The sequence below is a fragment of the Triticum aestivum genome, chromosome 7A, assembly GCF_018294505.1.
Source record: "Triticum aestivum cultivar Chinese Spring chromosome 7A, IWGSC CS RefSeq v2.1, whole genome shotgun sequence".
In the NCBI taxonomy this organism is placed as follows: Eukaryota; Viridiplantae; Streptophyta; class Magnoliopsida; order Poales; family Poaceae; genus Triticum; species Triticum aestivum.
The window spans coordinates 600,376,777-600,387,673 of NC_057812.1; positions in this window are offsets into that span (position 1 = coordinate 600,376,777).

The window sequence follows — 10,897 nt, forward strand, 5'->3', positions numbered from 1 at the left end:
GGTCAACGAAGGATATTCCTTCTCCCAGGATGGCCCGATCAGACTCGGAATCCCGGTTACAAGACATTTCGACAATGGTAAAACAAGACCAGCAAGACCACCCGCTGTGCCAACAAATCCCGATAGGAGCTGCACATATCTCGTTCTCAGGGCACACCGGATAAGCTAAGCATACGGGAGCCAACGTAACCCAAGTTGCCAAGGAATGGCCCCGCACGGTGCTCTGGGTTGGACCAACACTTAGACAAACATTGGCCCGGGGGTTTTAAATAAAGATGACCCTTGAGTCGGCCAACCCAAGGGAAAGAAAAGGCTAGGTGGCAAATGGTAAAACCAATGTTGGGCCTTGCTGGAGGAGTTTTATTCAAGGCGAACTGTCAAGGGGTTCCCATTATAACCCAACCGTGTAAGGAACGCAAAATCAAGGAACATAACACCGGTATGACGGAAACTAGGGTGGCAAGAGTGGAACAAAACACCAGGCATAAGGCAGAGCCTTCCACCCTTTACCAAGTATATAGATGCATTAATTAAATAAGAGATATTGTGATATCCCAACAATAAACATGTTCCAACAAGGAACAACTCTAACGTTCACCTACAACTAACAACGCTATAAGAGGGGCTGAGCAAAGCGGTAACATAGCCAAACAATGGTTTGCTAGGACAAGGTGGGTTAGAGGCTTGGCTTAACAATATGGGAGGCATGATAAAGCATGTGGTAGGTATCGCAGCATAGGCATAGCAAAAGAGCAAGCATCTAGCAAGCAAAGACATAAGTGATTTCGAGGGTATGGTCATCTTGCCTGAGATCCCGCAAGGAAGAAGAACGAGTCCATGAAGAAGAACAAATGGACGTAGATGAACGGATCCTCACAAACGCAACGTTATCGGAACCAACCCGAAGAAGCAACACCGGAAAGAAGCAAACAACATAGTAAACAACCAATACATGAACATGGCATGATGCACAATCAAGTATGATGCATGTCTGGTTTAATGAGGCATGGCATGGCAAAGTGCACAAACAACCCTACAAATTAAGTGGAGCTCAATATGCAACTCCATTGCGTATTGACGAAACACCATGTGACTTATTTAGTTCGATCTTGTTTATGTACCCATCAAATTTAAAAGTTGTTAAACATGGAAAGAGGGTGAAGCAAGGTAAAACTACCTCTCTAGGCAAGTTTAAATGAGGCCGGAACAACAAACAACAAGTCCGGAAACTCCTCATGTGCATATTTTAGGTTTGGGTACTGTCATGCCCTAAACACAATTTTAGGGTTGTTAAACACGCAAAGTGATGCCACCATGTTAAACTAGACATTTTTCTACCCCATTTACATATAAAGATTATTTAAAACCGAGCTACGATTATTTAGTTATGAATTAAAGCATTTTAACATGGCATAGGAGAAAATTTAACCAAACAGCATTTTAAATATTTCAAACATGCATGAAAGTTGAATATTATTAAACTAGACAAAATTCTAAGCAACTTTCATATATAATTTATTTAGATCCGATGCATGGTTGTGAAGTTATTAAATGCATGAAGTTTAGGGGGCTTTCTGCAAAACTGTCATCTCTGGAATAAACAGAAATACGCAGAGCCTAAAAAAACCTATTTAGGCCAAAACTGGCAGGCCGGCCTAACAGGTAAAAAAACAAAAGGGGAAACGCTGGGGTGTGGCCTCACCCATGGGCCAGGCCCGGTTGGCGCTGGGCTGGATGAGGCAGGCGGCTGGGCCGGCGCCTGTCGGTGGAGGCGGCCCAGGGGGGCGCGGTCGAGCAGGCCGACTCCGCGGGCGCGTTCTCCTCGCTCGTCCACGAAGCAGAGGATGCAGGGGAATGGCGGCAAAACAGCAGCGTAGGGCGGCGTCTGGCGCGATGCAGGGGACGGCGCTCGGGCGACGGCGGTTCAGCGCGGTCGACATGAGCTGCACGGAAGTGGGACGTGTGCTTGTTCTTGTGCAAGTGCATGATGCAGGAGGATGTAGGCGTCCATGGCAGGGAACGGCGATGGCAGAAGACATCGCAGGAGGTCCTGTAGGCGCTCGGGCGATGAGGAGGTCAGGGCACCGGCGGGCGGCGTGGTGGGGCTTGCTCCAGTGAGAACGAGGTGGAAGTAGGGTCGGGCGACGCTCGGGGCTGCTGCTGCTTCGGTGGCCGGCGGCCATGCCTCCCTGCGAGGAACAACGGGACGGGGAGAGCGATTCAGAGAGAGAGAGCAGTGGGGAAGGAGGAGAAGGAGGGCACGGCCTGGTTGTGCGAGATGGAAGCGCATGGGAGGAGGTGAGATGCGGCCAGCGGGCGGAGAAGACTACGCCGAGCGCTGGTCAGGGAGCTTCTGCTCTGGCGAAGATCCGGTAGGGCTCGGCCCGGGCGTGCTGGTGGCCTCGATCCGAACAGATCAAGAGGAGGGGATCAGGGGTTAGATGCTGATAGGTGGGGATGGATCCCGAGGGGAAAATGGTTGGCGGCGGCTCGATGGGACAAATCCCTAGAATTTAGGGTTAGGAGGTTTATATAGCAGCAGGTGGATCAGGTTAGGGGTGATCTAGTCCCTCCGATTGAAATCAAATGGTTCAGAAAGAATAGGCTTGGAAGTCCAAATAATAAAACGGTGATATTTTGTAGATGTTTGGGGATGATCCGGATCCAACGGTGACAACTGTCCGGGTCGGGTCCGGGGAAGTTTCGGACACGCACGCGAGGGGTCGGTTGAAACTTGTGGGCTGTGCAGAAGGGCTTGAGTTGAGAGAAGAGAAGAGAGAGAGGCCCGGCGACTGTTTCCGGAGACCAAAAACGTCCGACGATTTGACCGACTATAATGTCGCTATAGTTATCCGTTGGGGCGTCAAACGGACTTCGAATGCGATGAAACTTGGTAGGCGACCTACTAACATCATAAAAACACCGCACGCCAACTTTCATCCCATTCCGAGAACATTTTCCGGCCACTTATAAAATAATATTCCGGACATGCCGCGGGCGCGTGCAAGTGTGTCTGGACTCAGAACGGACAACGGAAGGAACTGGGAGACTGGGACAGATGCAAGTTTGAAAAACATGATGATGCAATGCATATGATGACATGACAAGATGCAACACGCAAGCGAAAGACAAGGCAACAACAGCGAATAACTGGAGGACACATGGCACGTCGGTCTCGGGGCGTCACAAGAGTGTACAAACTAATCATGGTTAGCCATGTCCCCGGTTATGGACATTTTGAGTATCTAGTTCTTGGATTATCATGTGGATCTCATCACTCTTAATATAATTTGATTGGGTTTAATGATGATTACTTTTAATTGGGATTGAGTTGGGTGAACCTTCTCAATGTTTAACAACTACCATGATAGTTAAATAAAATTTATTCCTTTGTAGTAGGGAAAAATTGGCTTTACGCAAAAACATATCAACCATACAGCCTCCACCAGCCATATATGCATATAGTGATAGCTTTACATTGTTCATTACTCTCTTGTGTTACCTTGCCAGCATATTTTATGTGCCGGCCCATTTTCGGGCTGCAACGTATCATGTTGCAGACTTTTCAGACGATGAGTAAGGAGCCTTAAGTCGTGGTGTTTCACTCAGTGATGCCGTTGGAGTTGATGGACTCACTTTATCTTCCAAGCCTTCCGCTGTTATCGTATTAGATGGCCTTAAGCCACATTTATTGTAATAAGTTCTCTTTTGAGACATTCGATGTAATAAGTGTGTGATTGCCACTCTGTTATAAATCCTTCTCGAGTATTGTGTGTGTCAGCATTACCGATCCAGGGATGACACTTATACACAGAGATCAGACCATTTGAGGTCTGGTCGCTACAAAGATGGTATCAGATCACACGCTGACTGTAGGACACGACCACTAAGCTAAAGCCCTAGATCACTATTCTCTTCTCATTTCTAAGTCCTCTCCTTTTTCTACTCTTTAGGATGGCGGACGCAAGGAACAAGTTTGCGCAACAGGATGAAGACGCCCCTTTTGGAAGACACTTGAAGGAAGTCACTAGGTACCTGAACATTGGAATACCAAGCTTCACCGGGACTTACAATGCCACTTTACCAGAAGAGGAGCGCTGGATGATTCAAGTTCAAGTTCCAGGAAGGACATTCACACCAGTCACTGAGCCCGTAGAGTTTTCTTTCGATGCACCAACCTGGAGTCTAGGAAAGAGTATGGCAGCTCACATAACCATGGGATGCATTGGAGAAGTTTACCACAAGGATCTCAAGGATACTATCAACCAGATTTGTGGACGCCGAGATGAGCAATGGGAGATGATTAGCACCAGGAAGGATAGACCCATTGCAGCTTTCAACCAGGAGTTAAACAATGTGCGCAGGCATGATAGATCTGAAGAAGGCAATGACCAGGATCACGGAGCTTGAAGAGGAACTCAAGGCTACTCGTGAAGATTATGAGGAGGAAATCGTCGTACTAGTGGAGAGGAATGACGATCTGGAAAGGAAGCTAGGAGTATTCATGGGAGACCCTGCGCTAGGAGGAGAAGACGAAGAACCCAAGGAGATTCGTCCGGAGGACAACATCATCATCGACGACACCGATTCAGACCCCGACGATAGCAATGATGACTATGTTGATGAAGCTGGAGCAGATGTCATGGAGTCTTCGACTGATCAATATTTCTAGTTGACCACCAAAGCAGTAGTAGTAGTCTACCATGTAAATAATATAGTCCAAGCACTTTGTAACGATAGTTCTAGACCGATTGTATGCCTTGCTTGATTGATTGAGTGATATGATTGTGTTTGCCTCATGTGCATATGGGTAGTGTTTTCTCACTAGACCTCATTCTATTCTATTCTATTCTCTCTAACACCTCAGATGCCTCCGAGACGTGACCCCGGATTTACCTTTCCTTCGGAGCTCACTCAGTTGATCCAGCAGCAGAATACCCTAATGCAGCTGTTAGTTCAGAACCAAGGCAACAACAACAACAACCCACCACCACCACCAGTTGACAACTTAGCCCGTTTTCAGAGGTTGCAGCCGCCGGTGTTTTCTAGTAGCACAGAGCCGATAGTTGCAGATGATTGGCTCCGCAGGATTGGAATGGAGTTAACCACTGCAGGATGCATAGATGCTGAGAAGGTGCGTTTTGCCGCACACCAATTGGATGGACTAGCAGCCTCATGGTGGGAGAATTACACTGTCACTTATCCTATAGCCACTGTCACATGGGATCAGTTCCAGCAAGCTTTCCGTACTGCCCATGTATCAGCAGGAACTATGGCCATGAAGAAGCATGAGTTTCACAACTTACGTCAAGGAGGATGCACTGTTGGCCAGTATGTGGATGAGTTTAGTAAGTTAGCACGTTATGCTCCAGATGACGTTGCTACGGATGTAGCTAAGAAGGAGAAGTTTCTGGAGGGACTGAATGATGAGCTAAGCATGCAGTTGATGGTAGAAAATTTCAATAACTACCAAGAGTTGGTGGATAGAGCTCTCATGCTTGAAGGGAAGCAGAAGCAGATTGATAGCCGCAAGAGGAAGTATGGACATGGGAAGTATAATTTTGGAGCCCAGCAGAGACCCTGTTTCACCCCGAACTCGGGAGGACTTGTTCATAACCATGGAGGCCACACTCATAATGGAGGAAGTTCGCACAATCATAGTGGCCCCAAGAACGGTAATGGTAATGGAGGAAGTAGCGGACAGAACCGTTCCAACCCGGCAACACCCGCCAAGAAGGATCTAAACCACGTTACTTGCTACAAGTGTCAGAAGACCGGACATTACGCCAATGAATGTCCTGAAGCTAAGAATGGAAATGGCAATGGAAGCTCTAGGAAGAAGCCCAACCCTTTCAACAGGGGACAAGTGAACCACGTTAACGTGGAGGAGATTGAAGCCCAGCCAGATGCAGTAATTGGTAAGTTTTTGGTTAAGTCATTTACTGCAGTCGTTCTTTTTTATACTGGTGCATCTCACTCATACATATCGAGGGGATTTGTGGATAAGTATAACTTGCCCACTAGAGTACTTAAGACACCCATGCTAATAACCTCACCTGGAGCTGAGTATATGGCAAGCCATGGATGTTTTCAGATGCCATTGGCCATAGGTAGGCATGTTTTCCCCTCCGATCTGATAATTTTGGAATCGCAAGGTTTGGATGTGATTCTGGGTATGGATTGGCTATCGATGTATGGAGGAAACATCGATTGCGCCAGTAAGACGATTTTACTCACCACCCCAGAAGGAAGAAGGATCAAGTATGTATCCCGGCATGTGCCGAATAGGACTCAAGTAAATTGCTTATCGGGAGTAGTACAGGAGGAAGTACCAATGGTGAAGGAATTTCCGGATGTATTTCCAGAAGAGTTGCCAGGCATGCCACCGGATAGAGACATGGAGTTTTTGATAGAGCTTTTGCCAGGCATAGGGCCAATATCAAAGAGACCGTATAGGATGCCCGCACAGGATTTAGAAGAAATTAAGAAGCAGATTAAGGAGTTACTGGATAAGGGATATATTCGCCCAAGCTCGTCACCTTGGGGATCACCAGTACTTCTAGTGGAGAAGAAGGATGGATCGTTAAGGATGGTTGTTGACTATCATGGATTAAATGAAGTAATGATCAAGAACAAGTACCCACTGCCGATGATCAATGATTTGTTTGATTAGCTACAAGGAGCTAAGGTGTTTTCCAAGATCGATCTGCGATCAAGTTATCACCAGTTGAAGATTCGAGAGCAGGACATACCTAAGACAGCTTTTACCACAAGGTATGGGCTATATGAGTATACCATTATGTCATTTGGCCCGACTAACGCACCTGCTTACTTTATGAACATGATGAACAAGGTGTTTATGGAGTTTTTCGGTAAGTTCGTCGTAGTGTTCATTGACGATATTCTGGTCTACTCGAAGAATGAAGAGGAACATAAGGAACATTTGCGTTTCGTACTTCGCAAGCTCAGGGAACATCAGTTATACGCCAAGTTCAGCAAGTGTGAGTTTTGGTTGAAGGAAGTTGGATTTCTTGGACATGTTATATCCGGAGAAGGAATAGCAGTAGACCCCAACAAAGTTGTCACCGTGACAAATTGGGAAGCACCCACGACAATTGGAGAGATCCGGAGTTTTCTTGGACTCGCAGGATACTGTCGGAGGTTCATTGAGAATTTCTCAAAGATTGTTAAGCTCGTGATGGAGTTATTAAAGAAGCACACCAAGTTCAATTGGACTGAGGAATGTGTCGGGTGGTAGGTGCGACATATGCCAATGGGTGGCTTATCATTGTGGGTGCCAGTAAGACGTCGCCGATGCCTGGAAGCGGGATGAGGCGAAGACATGCACGCCGGCGAATCTTACCCAGCTTCGGGGCTCTCCGTGGAGATAACACCCCTACTGCTGCTCTGCGGGGTCTCCGCATGATCACTGGATGAACAAGTAGCTACACGATGCTCCTTGAGCTGTTTTGTGAGAAGAAGAAGAAGAGAACGGCTAGCCCTCCTCCCCTCTCTATGTGGTGTCTAGAACTAGCTTGGATCAACCCTTTGCATGGGTGCCCTGGGGGGTTTATATAGGCCTACCCCCCGGGGGTACAATGGTAATCCGGCTGGGCGTGGGGTCCAGCCGTCTGTGTCTACACTCGCCGGCTTCTGCGCCGGCTGCTGGGGCCCGCCGGCTGGTGGATCCCGCCGGCTGCTGGCTCCTTGGTCGACAGGCAGGCCCCACTGTCATGGGCCTTGTCGGTGGCTGGTTACTGTTACTCAATCCTGGTGACGAGGGCTTCTCCGAGGTGGGCGTGGCTATAGTGCCGCCGTCCGGCGGGTGATCGCTGTAGCCTTACCGTGTCTTGTCTCCTTAATGGGGAGTCTCCTTCGAGGGAGGTGGCAAGCCGGCTGTGGGGAGCCGGCTCTGTCTTGGACCGACTGGGGGAGGCCTGGCCGCCTTCGGGTGTCTCTCTGCCCGAAAGGGGCCCACCGCCCGTGGGCCGCGCTGGCAGCCCGTCGTGGATGACATCAGGGTCAACATGGCAACAATGCCGCGCCGGACGGGTCATGGCCACCCGTACGGCACATTGTGCCAGGCATGCTCCGGGATTCGGGGGTGGCAGGTTTTACTGTAGCCACGCCCTGTCACATCGCCGTTATGTGGATGCAGACTTCGAGGGTACGATCTTGACCGCTTTGTGGGAGCCGGCTTCTTGGAGTCGGCCTTCTCGTGGCCGGCTTCTTGGAGCCGGCCCTCCCACGGCTTTCTTCATGAGGGCTAAAGTCGGGCCGCCTTCCGATAGTCGGTCTGGGAGACAGCCGGCGAGGGGAAGGCGGCCCCACATCTTGGGTTCTTGAGGGCCGGAACGGCTCGTAATTTTTTCAGAAGGGCCAGGGGGAGCGGGCTAGGCTACCCGTGTTCATTTACTCCAACAGTAGTCCCCGAAGCTGATCGAGCTTCGAGGCTGACAAAGGGACGAGAAGCTTGGTCAGCTTCCTATCCTGAGGGACCGGCTTTGCTTGTGCGCGCCGTCTTCGGAAAGCTCCGTTTCTCGTAGGCGGGAATGCAGGTCGGCCTACGAGCTGACCGCGCGCCATCCCACGGGCCACATGGCGAGGAAATCCTGCCAACGCACGCGCGTGACGGGACGCCGCCGCAGGCCCGGGCCTGCCACTCCTAGGCCTTGGCCCGAGCGCGGATCTTCTGCGGCCCACACGGACTGCTCGCCTTCCCGCGGTGGTTTTATTACGCCATCAGGGCGCAATAATCGCGGGACGTGGGGGAGTGTGCGCATTTGATCCCACGTTCCCCCACACCACGCCTCCTCGGCTCCGCCGCGCGGGTCTATAAGTAGGGGGAGGAGGGGGAGCGGCAGAGGCTCGCACGCTCTCCCTCGCTCCGCCCCTTCTCGCCTTCCTTCTTCTTCCTCATGCCGCCGCAGCAACCCATTGACGCGCCGTTCCACCGTCGGACCTCTCGGTTCCTTTGGTCCCGCCGCAGCGGGGTCGTGCGCGTCTCCGCCGTCGCATCGTCTTGCTCCTCGCTGCATCGCCCCCATGGCGTTGTCGAGCTCGTGGGATGGCTCCAACTTCCACGAGGACCACGTCGAGTTCCTCGGCCGGACGCGGCGCCTGTCGGGCGAGAACTTCGTGCGGGTTCGTCAGGCGCCGGCGAGGGAAATTTCACCGGCACCGGAGGAGGGTGAGCGGGTGATCTTCCGCTCGCACTGCCTGCGCGTCTTCGGCCTCCCGGCGAGCGGATTCCTTCGAGCTTTCTTTGAATTCTACCACCTCCAGCCGCATCACCTCACGCCCAACGCGGTGATGCTGTTGTCGGCTTTCGTCACCCTGTGCGAGGGCTTTCTTGGGGTTCTCCCCACTCTTGAGCTCTGGGGAGAATTCTTCCAGAGCAAGCTCGGCCCCGTCGTCGCGGGCGTGCCCGCCCCCTGTGGAGCCTTCATTGCCATGAGGCGGACGGGCGAGAACAATCCGTTCCCGCCCATCCCGCTGATCCAGTCGGTGAAGCTCTGGCAGAAGTCCTACTTTTACGTGAAGAACGTCGCCCAGCAAGGCGACTACGTCAATCTGCCGGCTTACGTAGCCGGCCCGCCGGCTGGGAGGCAACCTTCATGGAGCTACCGGGCCAGGTCGTTGTCTCAGGCCGGGAACGCAGCCGTCTCCCGGCTCCGGGTGATGATCCAGTCGGAGGGCCTGACAAGAGCCGACTTGGTGGCCGCCTTCGTGGAGCGCCGAGTACTTCCGCTCCAAGGCCGGTCTCACATGATTTGCCAGATGAGCAGCCGCTTCGACCCGTGCCGGCTGAGCACCAGGGAGATGCCTCATGCAGAGGTGTCTTACATGGTGAACTACATCTCCAACTTCAAGCTCGCCGAGGATTGGCGATACGGCAAGGGGCCGTATTCTCGCGCCAACCCTCCGCCTGCTGTAAGTTTTTCTTCTTTTCTTCCTTTTTGTAGCCGGCCTCATGGTGGCTGACCTCTGATCAGTTGGTTTGCCCTTAGCAGAACCCTCTTCTTCCGCCGATGGCCGGGGCTGCAGGGGTAGAGCGCCAGCTCCTCCCCGACCGCACGGTGGACGACGCCGATGATCCGGACCTGGGAGCGGCCACCATGGAAGATGCCATCGTGGGGGAGGGCGACGAGGCAGGAGGCGCGGGGCTCGGGGCCGGCTTCGAGGACTGGCCGGACGATGACGAGGTCGAAGCCGCCCCGCACCGCCAGCCGGCGCTTGATCATCAAGGCGTGGGCCCGTCTACCGCGCCGGCTGCCCGTGGCGGCGCGCAGAAGCTCCGGGCTGCGTCGACCTTCTTCGGTAGCCGGCCGAAGAAATCCAAGGCTTCCACGGCGGTGACCAAACGGGATGAGGCGGCCGTGAAGGCGGCCCGCTTCCGTAAGGCGGTGAAGCAGCCGCAGGCGATCTCGGCATAAGTCGTCGAACGTCTTGTATATATATATATATATATATATATATATATTTCATTGTCTTTTTTGATTGAAGCTCTTCTAAACCTTTCTTTGCTCGCCGGGCAGGGCACCGATTTCCCTTGAGCGAGGTCCTGGCGGCTCCGTATTCGGGCCGACTGGAGGGTCCTCAGGCTCCCGTCGCGTGGACCCCCGCACCGACCTTAGGGAGGCCACGGAGCGGAATGCACGGGAGGCGCGGGAGGAGTGGGAGGCGGCAGAGCGAAGGACCGCCCAGGCGGCGAAGGAGCAGGCCAACGCGGCGGCCAAGGCCCGGGCGGAGGCGGCAGCCGCGGAGACGGAGGCGGAGGCCTCGCACAACCAGCCTCCGCTGCTCGTCGTTCCCCTCCGCGCCGTGGCCCCCGACATCCCCGTGCCCCCGTCGGAGGAGGTCAACCAAGACCCGCCGGTGTTGGAGAGGAGGAAGG